Genomic DNA, 23,957 nt, shown 5'->3' with positions numbered 1-23,957 from the left:
GTGAATTTCCACTGCGTAAATATTTGAAAGTGACAGTATGAATAAATAAAATCCTGATGGAATTGAATTTTATTCGTTATTAAAGAATTAATTAAAATGTTTTAATTTTGAAAATTTTGCTTAAGAATTGACAGTTGAGCACAACCAGTTATCTCTAATTCGATTGTTGATTTGAATTTATAGTGCAATTTTATATACAGAATTCGGTTTTGAGCTCCACTATTTTTTTTTTTTTTTTTTGAAACTAGTTTGAAATATTTGAAACTTTGTGAAATAAATTCCTGGTGGAAATACATTTTCATCCTTAAAACAAATAATTTAATTTATCTTTGAAAAAAGAAACATATTTTTTTTTAAATATCTTTATAGAAATGGCCGTTGAGCGCAACAATGCATTGTTATTTGTATATACATTTTAGATTGTTGGATACTGTTTCTCTTTAAAAAATAATTTAATTTTCGTACGCCTTCTGACAATGAGATGAATATTTGAAAACGTCAACCTTTCTCTTCATTCATAGACTTTATCTAGATCTGCAGTCGGTCCATTAGCACATGCATCTGCGAAGGCAAGAGAAGGAAGCAATTTTCAGCCATCATCGATAAATTTTGGCGAAAAGCGGAAGTGAAGTCGCGTCTCGCTCGACAACGCTCTCTTTGATCTGCAACTTTCTCAGGGCAAATGCGTCTCCGATACGCAACGAAGTTTCAGTTTGCGCATATATAATTAATGGTTATTTTTTGTATAAAAATGAACAAGTAACTGCTAATGGGCGCGCGCACGCGGTAAATCGATCGTGAAATCTTTCTTTGCGTTCGCACACAGCAGCCGCGTATTGAAAAGTTTTAATGAGGTATTTGGCCGGCGGCGCAAATCGACTGACTATGTGCCTTTGTGCGAGCGGCGGCGATGAAATTTCACACAACTTTCGCCCAGTCGATTGATCATCGCGAGGGAAAAATCGCCAGGAGCGCCAGGAACGTTTCGGAAAATTGATTATTTTTAAAATGATTCCGTTCCAATTAGGCTTGATGTTGAGCCAAAAAGTTTAATAGTGGAAATTAGAGGAAAAATTTGAACAAATGTGTATAAATTTTTTTTTATTAAATTAATAACTATTTGACTTTATTTCTTCTAAATCTGTAATGTGATTTAATAGAATGAAAATGAAAAAAATATTTGTGTTTTTAACAAAAATTTGCATTTAATGAAACAATTTCCTGGAAATGCGCAACCTCTGCTTTTCCCTCAAAGTAAACTTTGCCTTCTTAGTATGAATTCGGGGCGTTCATTGTGCCTCTGGCGGCCATATTAAAAGCATACGCGCAAGGGACTGAATATATATAAAAAAAGCGTTCCTTTGTGTGAGAGCGTGTAATTTTATCGTGGGACGAGCGCACCTGTGCTTGGAGTGCAGCAGCGAAGTACTCGGCGCCAAAATTAGCTTCCGAGACCCTCCTCACCGAAATGACTCGCGAAATAAATTAAAAGATAACACACACATACACTCCACCCTTACAGAATGGAAGCGGGTGGGTGGCTTTCGATGCAAATTGAAGACTGTTTGGCGGACGGACGGACGAACGCTATCGCAGCGGCCGATCCGTTAATCTCCATTATCACCTCGCGAAAAGCAAGAAAGAAGCCGTTCGCATGCAACAACACTCACGGCATGCAACTGCTGCTTTTTAATCCGTCCGCCCGTCACGATCGCAATTCGCGTTTATCAGCACTCGGCAGTCACGAGCCGCACTTTCAATCAGAAACGAAGAGTCCATTGCTGCAGTAACCCGATCTCGGCGAAACGGACGAATCAGCGTTTTTCAATCGCCCAGCGCAGACCGCCGCTGGTTCGAAATTCAATTCACGCGATGCTGGGGGAGAAAAGTAATGCGTGCGGGTGGAAAGAGCTAAAGCGGCTTGTTTGCCGTGAAGTTGATTTTTTAATTGGTGGTCTTCGTGGAATTCCAATTAGTGAGTGGGAAAAGTAAATGGGGCCTCCAGTACTTGCGGCTAAACCTGTTATTTTGTTATCTGATTTCAAAATTAATATTTTTGGATATAATTACATGAAAAGCGGTTCTAATAATTTTTTTAATAATGGGTATCGCTCGCATTCGATGAATTTTTAGATTCTAACGAAATTGTGCTCAGAAAGGTCACAATTTCTTAACATAAAATATTCAATTAATTACAATACTATTATTTTTGATGAGAGATGAGCATAAAATAAGTGTATAGGATATGGGCTAAGAATTTTTATTTTCATTTATATTTCGGAATTCAAAATTGTAATTTTTTTCCTTTGTTTAATTGGAAATTAAATAAAATCCAGTTTGATGCAATATTACACTTTTTTGTTATTTTGATAAGTAAAAAAAATGGAAAAAATTTACTTTTCACTGCGGAGGATGGGGTCTTTTTGGTCTCGGAAGAATTAGCAAAATTCTTGCTAGTGGTGGTGCCGTTTTGTCCAACAATTTTCATTTTCCAGATAATTTTATTTCAAAATTGAATGTAAATAATGTGATTTAACAATTGGAAAAAATATACAACAATAAAATAAGTTCTCTTGATATTCAAACAGTAAAATCTCAAAACTAAAGAAAATCATTCTTTCGTGTCTTAAATTTTTTTATTGCTATAAAAATTTTACGGCGATGTTTGTGTTTTTATTTTAGTTTCTTGTAAACCCAGATTGTTTGCGAATTCTCTTCGATGGTCTCCTTGGACCTGTCAGTGGGTGATTTGCAAGGCGCGGCGCGCGAGAATATCTATTTTGAAAGCGCCGACGGGGCGCGGTGCAGCAGTAAAAATAGGCGCATATTTCACTGATAAATTTTTAGACGCCTCCTGCACTATATTTCGCCTGCGAGAGAGAGAGTTTACAGCATTATCTTCTGGAAGAACTACGAGCGGTGATTTAGCGTCGCCCGTAAACGTGTGTGTGCGCGCGAATTTGCATTTTATCACGGCTGCAGCGTGTTTTACGACCCAAAGAGCGACACACAAGATTCGCTCGCTTCCAATTAAGATCCGTCTCTGTGTTTGTGTCGTGCAGGTGCAATCCGATCGCTTACCAGCGGACCAACCGACGTGTTTACGGTGGCAATTTATTATTTTATAATCCGACGGCCGTTAGGGCGAAATAGGTTGGAAAAGTTGTTTCGATCGAGTCAATAGCCGAGCCCCGTAATGGGATTTGGCTCTTATCTTTCAATTATCGCGCCGCTTCGTTATTCGCACTGACCCGGCCGTGGTAATACTGCAGCAGCAGGTATTCCGCGCCGCAAGATAATACGCCGTCCTAACACGTTAATATATTATGCCGATAATTAGGAGATCAGGACGGTCGGCGAGCGGAATTCGACCCTCGCTTCCTATTAATACGGCGCAAATTGATTTTTCTTCTTAGGCGAGAAGAACGGAATGAGCACATGTTCGCTCGACTGGAACTTTAAATGGAGTGAGATCCAAGATATCGACTGGAAATTTTCATCAAAATTAATGAAAGAATATATTTTATTCACAAATCTTCACATTTTGAAAAAGGATAAAGAATATCATCATTTTATCAAAAAATCAATAAATTAAGTGGCTTGTAAGCCTGTTAATTAATTTCAAGCCTTTAAAAAGTGAGAAATTAAATTAAAACATTTGGAAAATAATTAATTTTTCATTTTATACATCACTTTTCCGAATTAATTATATTATGCAACCGGCTCAACAATTATGTAGCGCAGGTTGCCTGTTCGCGCCTTTTTCAGACAGGGCGTTACGCTGCCGGTTGTTGTTTTCATTAATTTTTCGACACCTCCGCAAGGAAGGCAAACAGCGTTTTACACACCCTGCAGAAAGCGGGCTCTATGAATTCGGTTCGTGCTCGCAATTTAATTTGGCGCGCCTCGGGGCGCTAAATTACTCGTCGGCTCTATTTGATCTTTATTGCAGCTTATTTTAATGAACGAGAGGGCGAGTATGAGAGCCGGTTTGAGCCTAATGACGAAATGCCGCGCGCGCTGAACGGCGGAGGGTGAAATTGCAGCCAATTGTGCCAAGGAATGCGATGCGAGTCCAATGGAATGCTAACAGGGGGGTTAAGAGACTTGAGAAACCTTGGAGTTCTGAGGGTCGAAATTCAAATTTCACGCCACCTTTGCAGTTGAGATAGATGTTTCCTCAAAATAACAAAACAAAAAAAACCTCCCTTTGAAGTAGAATTTTAAAAATATTTGGTCTTAAACACATATAATTGTAAATTTATTTAAAAAAAACTTGTAATGGGGGATTAAAACCAATTAAATTCACAAATATTTATATTTCAATCGTCTTTTTTGTAATTCCATGCAAATTACTAGAGTAAAAATGCCTTGGAATGTTTATATTTGAGACGGGGAAAATATAAATGAATTTATGCAAGATTGAGAGATTTGAGTTGACTTGAAATGACATCAAATGAAGAAAGCCTTCATCTCGTCAAAAGCACACCCAGGTCTAAAATTTGTTTATTCCAAAGTTTGCGGCGCTCTCTTCTTTCCTCGTTGCTTCTTCTCCTCGAGGAACAATAACACAAAATTAAATTCCGCTTCGGCATGTTCGCGTCGGCCGCGGTTATGCAAATCGAGTCAAGTCTCGGAGTTAAGAGAGAGAAATGCACCGAGCAAACAAACAAAACACGAGCGCGAACTTGAAGAATAATTAGTGCGCGACGGCGGCGGCGGCATAAGTTTTAAAATTGATTTATATCTCGCGGTCTTAAGTCCAAGTCGCGTATCTCCGTCCCGCAGGCGAGCGAGCGAGCGGACGCGCACCCAGATTATAATGTTTATTTTATTATTACCCTCGGCGGCTGCTCGGCGAAAGAAGCAGGAAACATATAAGTTGGAGCGCAAATATTAACTCTCCGCCGCGCTCGCTCGTTCTGAATTTCCTGCTGATTTAATATTCCCGGAGTCGACCTAAAAAAAAAATGCCACAACTGAAAACTTAAAAAGTGCTTCCAGGGGAGTAGTTTGCTGCCGGCGAAATCACGACAAGACATACGGACGGACGTGGATCGTGTGTGTTTTACGATTAACGCCGTCGGGTAATTGTTATACTTACCTTTTATTTGCCGCGTGTGTGTGAGAGAAAAAGAGGCAATTTTCACCCAACGTTTCACGAGACGCGTGTTGCCTTTAGCAGCTGGACTCAAATTTCTCAATTCCCACACTGTGGAATTTATCAAATCAAATATAACTTTTGATCACAAACTGGAGAATTAAATTAAGGAACGTGAGAATTCACCATTTTTTCAAACATAACTTTAATATTTTAAAAACTTAAGCTGTTTTATATAAAAAAAAAAAATTAGTGAGCAATTAAAGATATTTTACCTTAACTGCTACATATTGGACAATTATTCAACAAGTTTATCCAAATAAACCAATATAATCACAATTTTTGAATAATTGTAATTTTAAAGCGTAAAAAAATTAAAAAACTAACAAAATAATACAAACTAAAGTTTTATTTTATTAAATTCAAAATATTATAATCAGTTTTAGTATTTTATTAAATAAACTTTAAGTTTAAGATTTACCTTTTAAACAGGTATCGCCAAAGGAAACAATCCGCAAACTATTTGGCCAACTTGCCTGCGCCGTATCATCACACGACGTTCTTTCTTCTTTCGCAGTTGGCTGGAGTGGCGAACCACTTGAAATGCTACTACATAGTTTGCTTGCTCTGTTGCAGCGAGTGAAAGTTCTCCATTCTCGGAACAGTGCTTTACACGAGAGAGAGATACACAACAAAATCCTGCGGCATTTACAATATTCAAATCAGCATCGCTCGTCAGCAGACAGGCAGGCAAGCAGCTCCAGACAGACACACGTACATATTCGCGCACACCTCGTTTGGCTTGTTCGCTTTACGGTTCGGTGCTGGCAGTTTTGGTAATTCGACCGGATTTGCCAGACAATGAGAATCTGGACAGATTTGTTTTGTGATTCTGCTTAAAATTGAAAACATTCTGGTTAGAAATGACAATTTTTATCTTTGCACAAAATTCAAGTTGAACAATTATCGAAATTTGATATTTTTGGAGCTTTTTTACCACTTAAATGAAAGTTAAAATGAGAAACTAGTTTTAAGTGAAAAAGTTGGAACTTACGGAATAATTTTTGTTTATTTATCTCAATTATTTCATCTAATTGCTTGCATTCAAGTGTTAGAAAAAGTTTATTTGAAAAGAAAACGGAAAAGGAAAAATTAAGTTACGAGCGCTGGCAGGACATCTTCGCCGCTACTTCAGCTGACACAAAGAGCCATTTGTTCATGGAAAAACTGAAAAAATATTTTGATGCGAGCTTCCCTTTGAGAAAAAATATCCGCAAAGCAAACCAAGCCGGGAAAATTCATCTCTCTGACTTTACAATAAACAACAAAATCAGGCTGCGAGAAATGAGTGAACAGCTACAAGAACTACGAAAGAAAGCAAGAGCAAATACAATCACCAATCAATCAGAAGCAGACAAGATCAAGGACCTGGAGCAGCAGGTGGCGAGCCTCAAAAGCTACGTCGGCTTCCTAATTAACGATGAGATCAGGAAAAACAATGAAGCAAAGCTCAGGAGTTCAAATAACAAAGTCTCAGCGGCTTGGAAAATCATCAAGGAGAACGTTGGCAATGAAATTACATCCACCACTATTTCAGAAATCTGCATAGACGGGCAAGAAGAAAAAGATTTGCAGAAAATTGCTGACTTCCTGAACACTAAATTTATCGAGCCACTTCCCGAAATGAGTGAACAAGAAATACAACTCGCCATTGAAGACGTCCCACTAGTGGAGACGATATTTTCACTTAATCAATTGACAACACCAGACGAGATTCGGAGAGTCATTGGCGCCTTTCCTGCAAAAAAATCAGCTGGCTGGGACGGAATATCCATGAGCGTCATCAAACAAATTTCCGCTTACATTGCCACGCCACTTTCGGATTTAATAAACTGTTCCTTCGTGGAGGGGAAATTTCCTGAAAATTTAAAACTGGCGACCATTGTACCTATCTACAAGAAGAAGGGCGAGGAAAACGACGCAGCAAACTACAGACCAATCGCTCTCACGTCAACGGTTGCAAAAATATTTGAGAAATGCTACCTAAATAGAATTGACGCCTACTTTTCAGACAATCAACTAATTCAAGGCTTCCAGCACGGCTTCAGAAAAGGCAAAAGCACGGTAACAGCACTCTATGACCTAGTCACGGACTTGCACTCGTCTATCGAGAAACGAGAGAAAGTGAACATGATCCTATACGATTTCTCAAATGCGTTTGGCTGCGTTGTGCCCGAAATCCTGATCGGAAAACTGAGATGCTATGGACTCGATGAAAAATCACTCTCTTGGATGAAATCATTCCTCACGGGTCGGAAACAAGTGGTTCAACTTAGGCACCTTGACGAAAACCAGACCATAACGAACGTAACATCTGCAACGTTGGACTCCTCCATTGGAGTACCGCAAGGAACGTCGCTAGGACCATTTAGTTACACGGCCTATGAAAACGACTTTTCGTTGGAAAGCGTAGCTGCCACCCTCTATGTCTTTGCCGACGATTTGACGAGCCTCGCAAGGGGTAATACATACACCGAAGCTAACGAGAAAACCTCGCAAGTAAACAAAAGTGTGGAGACCTTCGCCGAAAACAACCGTCTGAGACTAAATGCCTCAAAGACGAAGGTCATGCAAATTCACACCGCTCAGACAAAGAAGTTGGAAAAACCTTCTGTTCAACTTAACAACACGGAAGTCGAAGTGGCGAATGAGAGCAAGGTTCTGGGTGTAATATTCACTGACACAATGAACTGGCGTGCACAGTGCGAATATGCGAGTGGGAAACTAAGAAGTGCAACATACTTGTTTGTGAAAATGGGCAAGAGAGTGCCTAAGAGTAGTCTCAGACAGGTATACTTTGCATACGTGCAAAGCCATATCTTGTACTCGATTATTATCTACGGTGCCTCCCCATACTTTAATCTTGTCGCTATCGCGCAAAAACGGGTGCTGCGGGCTATGGCTGGCAAACGGTACTGGAAAGGACCCGATCCACTTGAGTCATGCAGACAACTATTCAAAGACTTTGACATCCTCCCAGCGTTTTCCTTGTACATATTGGAGTGCGCGAAGTTTGTAAAGAAATACCCTGATAAATTTGCCAGAAACAATGAGGCAGAGGAAGTTCACGTCTACAATACGAGAAACAAGCCAGTGAACGATGAAGACCTTCACATACCCCCAGTGACACTAAACTTGACAGCGCAAAATCCGGCGGTCATGATCGCTCGAATTTACAACCACTTGCCGGCCGAGTTAAAACAAATTGAAGATCTAAAGACATTCACCCTGAAACTGAAACAAGTGCTAAGTGAACACAACTTCTATGACATACACGAATACTTACTGTGCAGTTTTGACAAGTGAAATTTCTCGCGCTAATCTTATAGTTTTTTCCCTTTGCCCTAAGCAACGGGTTTTTTTCTCTAAATTTTAATTTTAGACCTGACATGTTCTAAAGACTACTGTTAATATTCTTGTCTAACAGAACAACAATAAAATTGAATTGAAATTGAATTGAATAGTTTGGACAAAACGGCACCACCTCTAGCAAGAATTTCGTTAAAACTTCTAAGGTCAAAAAGATTCCATCCGCCGCTGTGAGCCAGTTAAATGGAAGTGAATTAAAACAGCCTTTTTGTCCTCTTTGAAAAATGTTTATATTTAGAGCGAGGAAAAGGGAAAACTCGACTCAACTTGTTTCAGTCGCGGTCATTTTGTGTCATGGTTTCTGAATTAATTAATTTTATGAAATTTTAAACAGTTTTAAAATTTAATTTTGCAGATCCTTGTCAATTTGTTCCATAATTCGGATATTTTTCTGTATATTTATGTTGCAATATTGGTCATTTTTCCATCACGATCTGTCTCTCCGAGCGACTGCAAAGTGCGTCTCGTCGTCGCCGCCGCCACCGTCGGTTGTGCCTCTTTGTGTATCCATTTTCCATGCACTAGTCCTGGGAGGCTCGCGCGAAAAACTTTCTTTGAGATTCTTCGTCGAATGACGAGAGCACTCTCGTATAATTCCTGAAGGGCATTCTCGGCAGCAAAACTCCCTGGACGGAAAGCAGAAAAGTGCGCTTTGTTTCGCTCACGAGACGCTGCATATGCAAACGTCCGCACAAAAGAGCGAGAAGCACTATCTTTAATTAGATCCGAAAATAATAATAATATCAAATTTAATTTGCCTGCGCTCGACGCCGCCACCGAGAGCTGTAAAACTTAATATTCTCGCGCGCGCCACGCCAGCCAGCGCGCGAACTCAATTTCCTTATTGCAAAACTTAAATTTAGCCAGCCGGTCTGTGTCGCCGGCAACAACACAAACATAGCCAACATCGGCGGTGCACATACTTATTACACACGCCGAAACAACGCAAGGCGCCACCGTGCTAATTTTAATTCGCCCCCGGAGAGTCGTGTCGCTCTAATCTGCTCGCGGGCCGTAAAATTCCATGCAATTCGAAAAACAGAACCTTCTTATTAAAGTCGTTTGGCTTAATTAATTATTTAAAGCCAAATCAAACTTTTTCTATACAAAAATTTCTGCTAAATTTCAGCCAGCTCAAAATATTCTCGAGTGAATCAATTTTTATAATAATTTTGGACTATGAGAAATTGTTATTTTCAAATTAGAATAATGTTATTTGTAATTTAGCAGGATCCAAGGAGAAAAATTCTATTATTAGCTTATGTTAAAGTGTTGTATGCTTTTCAAAATTTATGCTTTCTTTACCTCTGAATCTGAATCTGTCATTTCAAATCTTCGCTTCTGAATTAAAAGTGATTTTAAGTAATTTTAAAAATAAAATTTATTTTAATTGCAATTATAACAAAAAGTTAAAAAAAACTTTAAAGTCCATAATTAATTAAATATTATGTATATTATAATCGTGTTTATTATAAAACAATATTGGATAATTATATATATGTTTTTATTTAATATTTATACCAATAATCAAGTCGTCCAGAATTATATAGATAATTGTCGTGCGTTTGCGTCGAAGTGCGATAAGGAGCAGAGTGATTAAGCCGTCGTCCGTGCTCTCGTGTGTTGTCTCTGTGTTTGTGTGTCGGCGCAGGCAGGGTTAATTGATGGTGTTAACCTGATTGCAGGCGCCGTTGCCGTGGGTGCAGCGCGGGTTGCTGACCCCGCAATGCCATCCGGCGCGATTCCGACCAGAATGTGGTGGTATGTTGATCAAAAATCAAAATAATGTCTCGGTGTCGTGCTCTCTCTCTATATATTTCTCTCGATGTTGTCACCATGCACACATTCACTACTAAACTTGATGGTCTCGTGAATACAATCTGTAAATGTCTCCCACAAATTTCCAAATCTCGATGGCGTGATAATTTCAATGTGGTGAAACTTCAATGTTGTATAAATATTTTCAGATGTTTTTCTTGGTGTCGTGATGTGTCTTGATGGAAAATCTTGATGTTTTTCAATTGGATTTCAAACTGACGTCCATTTGTTGCTCGTTGCTTTATTTGGTCTTAACTGTTGCGATGAATGGTGTCTTTCTTTCTTCGACTGTTGTTGTTGTTAATTGACAGAATTTTTTATTTTTTATAATATGCATCAACTCTCGCGATTTGCAATCCAACTCACACCCGATTCCTTTTCTTCGCCAACTCCATTCCTCCTCATACTTGTTTTTTTTTTACTCCGCTGCCGGCTGTTCTCCTCCACTTTATCCTTTTTGCTCTCTTCTCTTTCTTTTCCCTCTCTTTCGCTCTAGTCCCAAAAGCTTCTGAATTCGTTTAAGATGCCCCCGAGTCTACGTCGATGCTCTCTGTATTTGATTAAAGTCCCGCCGACTATCTTTAACTCGATGCCTGTTGAGGAGGCGGAAAAAGAAAGAAAAAAGAGAGAGAGAGAGGAACTGTGCTGTGGAGAAAACATCTTCAGGCCGAGCGGCCAACTCGAGGGCTATCAAGAAAAAGAAGCCCCATCTTGAAATTCTGCGCTGCGGCGGGATTTGCTCGACGGCCGACTTTTTGCGAGCAAACTTTTAATCTGTGATTGGTAAATCCCAATTTCGATAGAGAGCGAACGAGAGGAGCAAAGAAGTGGCGATGCATCGCGAATAAATCACCCGACAGAGGATAAAACGGAGCCTCAGCGATGCTCGATCGACATAACGAGTTGATGCTTCTGATGGACAAAAAGTAGTGTAAAGGATAGTTATATTTTTATTAGTTATAATTACTGAATCACACATTTGAAAGTAAAAAAATCTTTTTTGATCTTTCTCTTTGTTTTGGATCGACTCAATTATTCATTATTCTCGGAATTTGACCTTTCAATTGTTAATTGATCTGGATTTTGACTCTTGATTGTCTCAATTTGCGGCCCACCGAAGTAGCAAACAATTTAAAAGTTGACAATTTCTGAATAAATGAAATACTTTTTGAATCCTAATTGATTCTATATTCTATAAAAAATATTTTTTTTAATAAAATCAATGAAATCTTGATTTTTTAATTTAAAATGAAATTTGAATCATTGAAACCTTAATAAATCAAATCAATTTTTATTTCTCTCTATAAGACACAATTTTTACTTAGGCTTCAGTCTTTTTTTCTCTCCTTTTGCATGTTTTATTTGAGCTCGGAGAAGTTAAAATTCGTGCCTGGGGACAAAAGTGGTCTCCGAGTGTTTCCATTTTGCAAGATGCGGGTCGCTCGCTCGCTCGCTCATCCGGCTAATTCCTCATGCGGCCCATTGTTGTACGTATGTACGAGTGTGCACACGGCAGTGCTGCACCGAGAGAGGGCGGCCGAGCTCACGATTAATATTGCACGGCGCGTGCAGCCATTATGATGCGTCGACAAAACACACCGGAACCGCGCGCGCCGGTCCCGCTTTCAATGGACACAAAAGAAATAAATCTGCATCGCCCAGCCAGCCAGCCGCATTTTCACAAAAGAATCGCTCATGAATTACGCATGCAGGTGGCAGTGCTGGGAATGCGCCGCGCTCTCCGCACTTGCATGCATAATTATCGTCCCGTGAATACATACCAAGGTCTGCGACGTGCTTTTGCCCGTGGCTTGACATCTCTATCCATAACAAAATTACATTAATTCAGATTATTTGAATAAATAACCTTAAAAAACAGCAATAAATAAATATTAATTAAAGAAAAATTATCATATTTGAGAGAGGAATTAATTTTTTAAATTTTTTTTGTCTCTGTTGAAGTTTCGAAATTTTTAAACGATGATTTGCATTGACGTAATGCTATTTGCGAACACTTAATTTCGAGGGTCTTTCAACTTTCCACTTATACGAAGAGCTTTTTAACTTTGCTCCTTTCTCTCTTATTTCCATTCTTCCCCGGGCGACGTTAATGAATGCACGCGGCCGCAGAGTGAAGCACAATGGAGGAGAAAAATGCTCTGCGCGCGAATAAAAGTACGCATTACATATCTTTATCAATAAATCTTATCTGCGTCAGGCCCATGTAAAAAAAGGAAGGGTGAATTTTTTTAATTAAAAATTTCGGAGCGCTAAAAGGAAAGTGAAGAAGAAGGAAGAAAGAAAGCAACACAACGCCGCTTTTAATTTAATGGCACACACACCGCTTTGTTCCTCGCTGGCTAAAGATTTTGGCCGCTATCAAAACAAAGGAAAAAAAGTTGCCTCGCTTTAAAAGGTAGACTTATTTTTAAATAGAGAAGAGGTTTTTTACGCTTTTTTTCTCGTTTATGCATTTTACTTTCACCTGCAAAAAAAAAATTAATTGATCTTTTGATGAACAAATTTTCAATGATAATATATTATTCAAATTTTGTCTTCCTTGGTAAAAATTTGTTCTAATTCATGGTGATTTTAATTCAAAAACACCTTTTTTTATGGGTTTTTTGAGTTGTTTATTGTTTAAAAAAAAAACTACATCCTGTTCTACATGTTTCGGCTGCGAATTGTTTTTGAAAATAAAAATTAGTATTTTATAAAAGTTTTTTCATCAAGTAAAATTAATATCTTTGGAAAAAATTTAACATATTAAATTTTTCGTCAAATTTTTTAAACATTTATTCTAAAGAAACTGAAGTTTTGTTATTTTCTGGTTAATTTCAGATCACGATTGATTTTAAGTACCCTTTTGTACATGAATGTTATTTGTAGCAATACAGACTCTCTACTTTATATAAAATGTACTTTGCGAGCGAGCAAATCCGTCGACGCGTCTGTCCACTGCTGACAGGCAGCGCGTTTATCCAGCTTTGTTGTCAGACTTTAGTACATGAACATAAATAAAATGAGCCCGAGAGCTGGTTTTCAATTTCTCCACAGGCAAAGTGATTTTGTTTCGCGGGCCGCTTCATTTCGCGGTCGCCTGAACAAAGAAAGCGGCTCTTTCTGTGAATATGCACGGCGGACACGATAAGCGGCGCCGGCGAACCAAAAGTGCGCTGTTTTGCCTGATAAAGACAATGTCCTGGGTTTGTTGTTGTTGTTGACCGGCGCATTTTTCTCTCTCTCTCTCTCTCTCCAGTGCGGTCGTTTGCAGATAAAAAAGCCATATTTCCATGCAGATGAGGAGGTGAACGAAATCCTTGTTATTTTTACGGCCTTCTTTCCGCGCCGGCCGCTCTTCTTCTGATAAGATACCGACCGACTGACGGACGCTTTTTTGCGCAAACATGAGCTGCTTCCTTTGGGCTCGAGGATGAGTGGGAGAAAAAGAGGGATGATGCAAAATTATTCGTACGTGCTGTCTGATGGTCGACCGGCGCAACTTTTTCACCGACAACCCTCTGACAGCGCTCGCGGTTTAGTTTGGCGAGGGGGAATCGACAATATATGTACAAGATTTAGTATGGAAATTTGGGCAGTATTTGAATGGGATATTTAAAGGATGTGATAAATACTGTTTTCAGCTCAATTATACATCTATATTTAGTCCGACATTTTCTTCAATCATGTATTTCACGTTAAAATATAATTTTACTGAGCGAATGTAATCAATTTATAAATATTTTAAAAAATGTAAATACATATTTAAATGTACTAATTTAAAAAAAGGAACAGCTAATGAGTATATGTTATAATATTTTAAAAAAAATCAAAATTAAGATAATTTAATAGATAAAATATTATTTAAAAATTAAAAAGATTAAATCTAATAATAAATATTTTAAATATTCTATATTTTATCTCTAATTAAATTTAAAAATAGTGTTTATATTTTAATCTTCTTGTACTTGCTTTACTAATATTAACTGAAAATAAAGACATTATTATTTACGGAAATGAAGGAGTTGTGCTTTTCCTCGTTGCAAAAATTGTTTTTATTCAAAAACAAACGAATCTACCAATTTTTTGCAACGAGGAAAAGCCCGACTCCTTCATTTCCATGATCATCTCCTCGAGTGTCAACTTCTTCAAACAAATTATTCACATTTTAATTTAATTTTTGTAATCAGGTCTTTTAGATTGGTTACTATTTAATCTTTTTTTTTTTATTCAATTATGTTTTTAAAAGTATTTGTGAAGCTAGATTTATATTTAAATATATTGATATAACAAGTCTTGGATGCAGAATCGAGAATCAAGGATTTCCTTTTTAAAGTGTCAAATTTTTTATTATTAAATATTCAAATGAGATAATAACGAACTGAGGTAGCGCGACCATAATGAAATCAGCCACCCCAGCTCCCTTTTTGCACATTCATGTGTGCATCGACATTGAATAGGAATTACTGCCGAACCTTGCCAAATAAGTTTGGAAAGCGCGCGCTTGCGTCCTCTCTTTCTGCGAGGGCCCTTTTTCATTGTACCAACGGTGCACGCAGGCGAGTTGTAGCGGAAATTCGTACTCTCGTCGTTTTGCGCTGCGAGTGAGTGAAATTAAATTCTCGCCGTAACTCTTCTTGCAGCGCTGCTTTTTGCTCGCTCATTTCGTGCGCCGCGCTGTTTACACGGGCCATAAATATTGCGCTTAAGTACACGCGCGCCGCCGACGAGATGAGAGTTGGAAAATTTTTCAAGTGCTGGCCCAAAGTTTTGTTTTTGCGATGGGCGTGTCCGCCGCCTCTGCCTGCATCGCGCCAGGACCGCGAATAAAAGCATGAATATTCATTCTTACGTAATTTCGCAGCCGCTGACTTTTGGTCGCTTTTTTATTCAGCAAAAATTACGCTCTAATGATTCTCGGCGCGCGGCCTGTTGAAAAAAAAGCCTGCGCTTTATTTTTAATTTCCACGAGACTCGACGAATTTTATGCGTCGTTGAACTCTGGGCCGTGAAAGGAGTGAAGCAAGTAAAAAAAACTCGTTTCAAATTGTTGCAGAAAATTTTCCTAAATTAGATAATTTCAGGGCCAAATACATGTTAAAGGTTTATTGTTTTAATATTGCCTTTCAAAACTTTGAAATGAAATGAAAGTTTAGAAAGTTATAAATAAATGTTATTCAGAGGTTTTAATTCAGAAATGATTATGATAGATGATAATTTAGTAAAAAATAGTGATTGGAAAAAAATTGAAACATAAACATTAAAGACGTTAATTTTGCAAAAATGATTGTGAATGGGTTAATTTTCCACCAATTTAGTTTCTAAACAATTTCCCCACGCATCCTTTATTGATACAATAATTACACCGTTAAAAAACAAGTATATTTTTTTTGGATATTGTGAATTATAATTTTTAAAAGGATTATTTCAACACTTAATAGTTTTAGATTTTACACCACAGAAATAATGAGATTTTACCAATTCAAATTTCAATTTAATTTGTAAGTACAATTTTCATGTAAATATTAAAATTTATGGCTTTATGACTTGATAAAAATTTCGTCTCCATTTTGAGGCCGTTAAGGGTGGAAATTCAAGTTTGATTTGAGCATCTCGAGACTCTCCTGCAGACTCCACTTCCTTTCCATGCAGGGAAGGGGCGACGCAAAGAGTTATTGCAAGTGAGTCTCGATGGTGCACGGCGCGCGCGGTGGTAATATAGAGAGTCGGAGGCTGATCTGTATTGGCGGGACACACTCCTAACGACTTATACACGTTGTCCTAAAAGTACGTGACTTGTTTGGCAACTCGATATTGAGAGAGCGAGCCGCACAGAACGGAAGCGCAAGTCTCGCAACCACAACGCATTTGACATGCAAAATCGACCCAAGGTACTTTATAATATGCAAAAAAGTTGGCCAAATTTCCAGCTGGGTTGGGAAATTAATTCGAATTCGAAATAAAAGAAGTTCTTATTCCACGGAGAGGAAATAAGAAGCATAGTCAATAAGACAGTTTGACTCTCCGGATTTCCCATTTACAACGAAATGCGAAGGGGAAAGAAAGAAAGTTTCTTCCTCACTCGGCACTTTAATCTCGCATTTTTCGACACGTGAGACAATTTAATACGCGCGCCTTTGTTTTTGTTTGTTTTGCGACGACGAGTTTTTCGCCATTACGACAGAGCTGGAAGAAAATATGAGATTATAAGTCTGAAATATGGCGCGGTAAGCATGATGAGTAGCGCGGATAAACTGCCGCTCCGTCGTTGCCGCCTCCGCCGTCGTAATGCCTCTTCTCGTCGGCGGAATTTCTCGAAGAACGACGAGCTGCTGATATTGCAGCATTCTTCGCATAAGCTGATTTTAATGAAAATTTGCACGGAGACAATGAAAAGTGCGCGCAGGTAAGACGGGCACGATTTTCGCCGGCGATTAAACCGCAAACTCGTGAGAAAAAGACTTGGAGGTGCCGCGTCTGGAATTTTGATGCGAAAGTAAAAAAAAAAACGTGATTTACCTATTTAACACAAGCAGAAGTTATAGAACATTATTATTCTTCACATGGACGTATTATTGAATTTTGCATTTTAGTTGTTCATTTAAAAAAATTTGTAAAACTTCAATTAGACGATTTTCTTCACAAAGACGTATTGAATTTTGCATTAAAGTCGTTCATTTAAAAAAATTTGTGCAACTTCAACTAGTCGAATTAATTCTTCACATAGACGTTCATACATTAGCTTAACTTGCTGAATATGCAAAATACCAAAGTAATAAAAATTGGCGATTCAAATTTTTCTTAACATTTTAAAGAAGCCAGACGATAAAATTTAACAAGTTTGCCATCGTTTTATAATTTACTGTCATTTTAATTGGATAATTACATCAATAAAGCACAAAAAAGTCTTAATTCCATTCTTTGAATTTTCCGAAAACTGCAGGATTTTGTCACTTGTGGCGCTGCGATCGCTGATTTTGCCAAGTTTTCTGCATCGCCGTAGGGCAAAATCAGCGATCGCAGCGCCATTGTGACCAAATTCTGTAGTTTTTGGAACAAACTGATGGATCTGATTGGCTATTCAATTCTCACACGTTTTTCGCGCGAATCACTCGTATTTAGGTTTTCTTTTGATTAAGACGCAACGGTTTGGAATTTTCAAATAGTGTTTCACAAGATATACTCGAAATTTAGCAATCTTTCATAATAAAGAGCAATACAAATGACTGGACTGGATCTTTAATTCCAACAATTAATTTTGGAACTCAATTGATGAAGAATGGACTCTTAAGAGTCAGAATACGAGGTTTAATATTGAGCTAAATAATTCAGAAAATACAAATCCAACGTAACAAAATTAAAGATAAGCCCCACTCAGCACTCGACACTTGGACAGGCTCGTTCGCCTGAGTGAAAAGTCAATTTTGAGAACGTGAAGGCAGCTAGGCAGCCCCTTTTGGCTTTGTTAATCTTGATAACTGCCATCTCGCTCTCTCTCGCCAAGGAAATCCTGCCGGTGTCAGAATCGGGGCGAAACCGAAGCCGCAAAACTCTCGACGCGCTACTCCAGCTCGCGTATTCTGATTTTCGCCCGTCGCCGCAGCTGATGGATTCGGCGGTTCACACTCGGTTTGCGCCGCACAAAGCTCTCTCGTCTCGGGCCGGCGTGTGCGTGCAGCGCGATATGCTACTGTGCAGACAATGCGTGCACGCGTCGTATTAAACGTCGGCGGCGTTTCTCTCGCTCGACGGCAGCTTATTATTTCTGATGAGAAGAAGATATCAGCCGCTCTCTCGTGCGAGAGAGAGAAAGGCAATTGGAACACAATGCCGGATTATCGCGAATAAACAGCCGAGAGGCGCGGCTCCAGTCTCGATATAAACTCTACTTTTTGCAGACGTGTACTTTCGGCGGCACCGGAGACGTGCCGCCGATTTGCTGTCAAAATACAAAACGAACCAAAGCTTCTGCATTCTCGCGTGCTGCCAAAATCGGAGAGTTAAAAATTGAGGCTGCCGAACCGATCAGACGGTTCTTCGTTTATTGATTTTCCGAACATCTTACGCAATATGATAAATAATTGCACGCTATAACGGTACGAAAATGGTAGAAACATCTGGAAACAATATTTTAATTGAAATATCGTGCAGAAAATTGAGGTTTGGAAATTCATAGGAAATAAAATAAACATTATTTATTGATGATTTTGAATGATTCAATACGATTCTTTTGAGAACCTCATAAAACGGGATTGGAAAGAAGTGATTATTATTGTTTTCTTTGTCCAAATTATTGAAATATGTTATTTAGAATCAATTTTTGAAAATAAATTATTAAAAATAGAGATGTGGGTTCTTTGTTGTCTTGTAAACATTTGAACAGTTTAAAGTATCGTGGATTATTATTCTTTTTAATTTTTTTTTTAATTAAAGAACTTATGAAATGTTGAAAACGGGCACAATCCTGTTGGCAAACAAGAATGGAATGGAAACAAGAAATATTTTTTTTTGTAATTATTTTAACAGGAAAACCAAAGACGCTTGTTTTAGACCAGTTTGTCTTAACTTTTTCAGTGAAGTTAAGCCCGGTTTCCACTTATGAATTTGAAATGTTTATTTAAAATATTTTTTCCAATTTATTTTGTGTTTACCTTATAACTACTTTTTTTTCTTTCGTAATAACAGAGTTTGAAATAAACGGCAATAAATTTTCACCAAAGTGCGTGTGTCGCAACGCTTGAAGCTTTTTCGCAATTGTGCAACAAATCTGGGGCTTAACGAGTGCGCACTTCGCGCAAAACGAGCTCAGGCGGGCCGGAGAAATAATTGCTCGCGAATTTTTGCCGGCGCGTGGGAGGCTCTTGAATTTTAACGAGAGGCTAAAAATACACTCGGTGCACCGCACTCGCGTGCAGCAATCGCTGGATAATGAAGAGGCAACGAGAAACGGAAGAGTGCAGTTGCGAACATTTCCCCCGTTCTCCGCATCGCAGACCACTTGAAGAGGGAAATTTTCGTTCCGCCCCAATGAACTTTTCTTTCGCAAGGACCCGAAATACGCGCGGTGGTTAATTAAAGGTGCTCGTCGATTGCGTGGAAATGGAGTTTTCACTCTTTTTTTTTATTATATACTCTTCTGGAGAGAAGGAAAGAAATCTCATTTTGGGTGCCGGGTAATGTTAATCAAATAGAAATTGAAATGAAATAAGGCGGACGGAGAAGAAGTTCATTTTGATAGAAACTTATTATCGAGCGGATGGGCGGAGTGGAGAAGAAATTGGCACAAAGAGAGCGAGCGGGCGAGCGAGCGAACTCGTGTCGTTTAACTTTAAAGATTGACCCTCAAAACCTTTCCTCCGATTTATAGCGAGAGAGCGCGGCGAAATAAAATGGCAGTTTTGCTCTCGTCGGGACGAGAGAGGAAAGAACGAAGAAGGCGTTTGGCTCTTGCTCGTGTAACAACAGAGAAAGACCGCCCGTATTAAGTAAGAGAAAGAGGGACCTTGGCGTGTGTTTGTCAATATCGGACCTTTGGATAGTTCGGAATTGACGTGGAGCCAAAAAAATGCTTCTTTTCCTAGGGGTGCGAGTAATTTATCGAACTAGCCCGCATATCACCAATGAAAAATTAGAGCGTGTGACCAGGGGAGCTTGTTTTTCTGCCCAAAATCTCCAATGGCGCTTCAAAACTCAGAAAATCTTTATTTTTATAGGTCATAGATGAGAGCAAGAAAATTTTTAAAAAAAATATACAGACGAATATTATGAATAATATGTTGTAAACGTTCAGACGGAAATGCAGGACTCTCAAGTTAATGCAATTTTTTACTTGCACGAAATTAATTTTCACTCATTTATTTTTATATAGCATAGTATGATGTAATTTTTTCAATACAAATATTTTTTAAGCTTATTGGAGAGACAAAAATTGAAGTGAATTCAATAAAAATTAAATAATAAGTTAAATTAAAAATAATATTATATTTAGAAACATTTTTATATTAATTAAGTTATCATAAAATATAATTTATAATTTAGCTTTTATTATATATTAAATATTGTTAAACAAGCATTTAATGTATTAAAATAATACAAAATGCTTTTTTTTTAGCATTGTTTTCAGTGCGACTGCAACACAAGTTTGAAGCTTCAAATTCCTTCTATAATTCTTGAAAAATGCAAATTATTTCAATCCAGAAAATTCAAATTTAAAACTCCAAGAAATCTAAAATATTATTGCAAGAATTGTTCGGCTCTTGATAGGTAACTTTTATATTATTTGATTGTTTCTTTTGCTCGCACAGTTGCAGCTGTGCGTTGATTTGCGCCGAAAGTTTTGTCCAACAGCCGTTCGGATTAGCCGTGGTCGCGGAAACGGCTGCTTTTCCGCCGTCCATAGATCACGGCCGGACTGACTGGGAATTATACGAACGTGCACGCGGTGGAAAAAGCAGCTAGGGCCGGTAATCTGATCATCTCTCGCGCGCGCAACGCAAACAAAAAGAGAGACCGTAAACTTGACTGACATGCGGCTGCGGCAACGGCGGCGAAACTGAATTTATATTTTATTATTCGTTTTGCCAGGCGCATTATTAAAGCCGCTGGTTGGCTGCTTTTTATACTCGCGGCGTCGGCGGCGGCAAATTGCATTTTTATTTTGCAATAACAACACAAGAGAGAGAAAGGGAGATGCGAGCTCGTCATGCGGCGAGTAATTCCGTTTTGATGAATCGCTTTTTATTTTGATTTCGTGACTGTAAAGATAGCCACCCGCTAGCTCTCTTTTTTTATTCGTATATACGGTCGAGAAGGGGAAAATAAAAGGGAGGAAATTTGATGGGGCCTCGTGATGACGCAGAGCGAATTGCCTACTCTCTCCCGATTCGCCATAATTCACAGGCCGTTTGCAACATTTATATATCTACACAACCTAGATCAGCAAGAATTTAATTAAAGAGACTCTGCTGGTAAAAAGACGGGCGGCATTTTTGTCCGCCGCACGCAGCAGAGACGAATATCAAATAAACCACAGCGGCTTAATCTTGAGCGGATTCTTTGAACTTTTTGCTCGCGCCAACAGAAATTTTGATTGCGCGACCGCGTCTAATTTGAAGACGTCTGCAAAGTTTTCAGTCGACGCAGTACCAATTTTCCCAGATTAGCGCCAAAATTTCATTACAAATGGTTGGGGAATTGAAAGCTGCGCGTCTTTTTTCATTCAGATTTTCCGTATTTGCACGGAAAGCACAAAGAAAAGAGAGGAATTTAAACTTTTTCTCGACTTTTTAAAAATAAATCTTTCATTCTATGTTTCAAATGATGAAATTTTTAACAATAATTATAATTGCAAGACTTATTTTCGCTTATTTTAAAGTGAATAAAGTGAACTTTGTTAGTTTTTATGTCATTAAATTGTTTAATACTGGAAAATTATTGTAACGATTGGAGATTCAATTTATTAAAATTCAAAATTTCAGGAATCAAATGAAAATTCGAAGCTGATATTCTCAATGCCATCTTTTCTTCCTCACTTTCCCATAATATTCTTTTGGCTCGACCACATTCATTTTTCACAATCAACGCTTTAGAAAACCGTTTGCGCCCGAAGCTGCAATTGCTTTGATTAAACGCGCAGCAATTAATTTCACCCCTCGCAGCCTTAATTCTGGTTTTTTTGCGCGTTAATTGCGTCGAGGGAGGCGAGTACACGACATTTCTCTTGATTTCGCTGCTGCTGCTGCAGCTGCTCTGCTTTGGTGCGCGAGCCCGGCACGCAAAAAGCCAAAGCCGGCGGAGCATTTCGCATTCAGCACAAAAGCAGCAGCAGCACCGCCGGTTTGCGGCCACCCGTGTTATGTGTGTGTGTGTGCGGGTCTCTTAATTAATTATATCAGATTTCTCATCTGCACACGCGGCGGCGTGTTTTGCAAGCCGAAAATTTGCGGCTGACAAACAGCGGCCGAAGATGTGTTTGTTATTAAAGCTCTGGCTGCGTTTTCGTCCTGCGGCCCCGGAGATTGTAATTTCGTGAGCAAAGCAAAGCAGGTGGACCATTTTGAGGAAAGGGTTAAAAGCACAAAAACAGAGCATGGCCCTAGATTACTTGAACAAATTGGTTTAAAACAGAGTTGTTTGCAAAATGTCAAATTACACATAAAGGAATACATTTTCCACAATAATATTTAGTTGGAATACCTGGAAAAATATCTGAAGCAGAGATTTTTAGATTTATATTATTTAAAAGTTTCAATTTTCCTCGGAATCACATATCATAATATTTCATTGGGGTCTATTTTGAGGATTTTGGGACCTTTGTTATTTTATTATTTCTCTTTTCTTTATTTCAAAATTTTTTTTAAAATTATTCACAGACCTGTTTTTTATCTGATTTTTTTAACAAGATTGGAAATTGACCTTAAAAAAGCTCCACATGCAAAACCATAAAAATTCAATCAAACCAATCTTTGTAAACGAATCTCCGAAAACGAAGAAGTCGTTTGTTCTTAAGTGCTTGTTACGAGCACGGCCGCAATTCGGCGCAAACTGCCTGTCGTTTTCTGCTCTCATTTCAATCAATTGAGAGTCGATTCGCTTCCGCGTGGCTGAGCAGCCACTTGCTCTGCCCTCTCGTCGTGCCCAACAAGCAGGAATTAACTCCCGCTCGGCCGAATTTGCATACTTTTCCAACCTTTTCCGCTCCCCCATGCAAAACTTTTCCGTTCTCCCTTTGCGAGAAAAGCAGGGTGCATTTGAGCCGCCCCCGTTCGCTCACTCGCCCTCAGCAGCATGCAGATTGATCGAGGCACGTTCGCGGCCTGAAACTGATTGCAATAAATGACCGACCATTTGCATCCGCGGCCGAATTTTTCATCCTCAAAAAACGCGCCGCGAATCCTTGATATTGACGTGCCGCCCTGCAGAGAGGAATTTTTCCTCCAAGCTGTCAGAATGTGAACCGCAGGGTGGACGGCTAAATCTGCGCAATATTTCAAACCTTCCCTCTTTCTTCGGAGAAATTTTTGTTTCATTGCGGTGAATTGTGAAAATGTCCTAGGAATAATATTCATATGTTTGTTTAATTTGATGTATTTAAATGAGTTGATAGGAAAATATTTCTTTTTAATTTTCAAAGAAAACTCAAATTTATAATAGTTTTGAATAGATTTTAATTGCCATATCAATATTAATTTATATATTGAAAGTTCCATTTAATGACTAAACAAGAAACAATCGGTTGTGGCATTATTGTGGTCGTCCTTCTTCATGATTTAATTTCCCAGAGCAAATTAACGTCCCCTTTCTTTCCTCGGATTCTCTCCTTCCGTTCGTAATCATCTTACGGCGCCGCATTCTCTCTATATAATCAGATAATAACATTGTATCATGTCCGTCCAAGTGCAATAAGACGCCAGAGCAGGTGCACTGCTGATGCAATAATAATAATATCAAGGAAAACGGAGGGATTTCGGCCCGAAATCTCTCCCGCCTCGCAGATAATCCCGACCCGGGCTCTGCGTGTGATTTCGACCTGAAAATATTGTTTGCTCCTTAAGCTCACGTGCACACGCAAATTATATATGAATTACTCGGCGAGGTGGATTTGCTTGCT

At 38.7% G+C, this 23,957-nt stretch overlaps 1 protein-coding gene across 8 annotated transcripts in view; it reads left to right on the top strand.

The window, feature by feature from the left end:
* Nucleotides 1-23,957, top strand: part of LOC132198925 (CUGBP Elav-like family member 4) — a 394,396-nt gene that overhangs the window by 132,703 nt on the left and 237,736 nt on the right. Inside the window, exon 3 of one of the 8 annotated variants that reach the window (XM_059623244.1) lies at nt 10,216-10,291. The exons of the other annotated variants lie outside the window; for them this stretch is intronic. The gene's annotated coding sequence lies outside the window, so the exon portion shown is untranslated. The remainder of the gene's footprint in view (nt 1-10,215; nt 10,292-23,957) is intronic. 8 annotated transcript variants of the gene reach the window in all.

This window comes from Neocloeon triangulifer, unplaced genomic scaffold (genome assembly GCF_031216515.1).
Source record: "Neocloeon triangulifer isolate White Clay Creek 2 clone unplaced genomic scaffold, ASM3121651v1 ptg000013l, whole genome shotgun sequence".
NCBI lineage: Eukaryota > Metazoa > Arthropoda > Insecta > Ephemeroptera > Baetidae > Neocloeon > Neocloeon triangulifer.
Note: the sequence above shows the minus strand (reverse complement) of the source record. Positions and strands in the feature narration are given on the sequence as shown.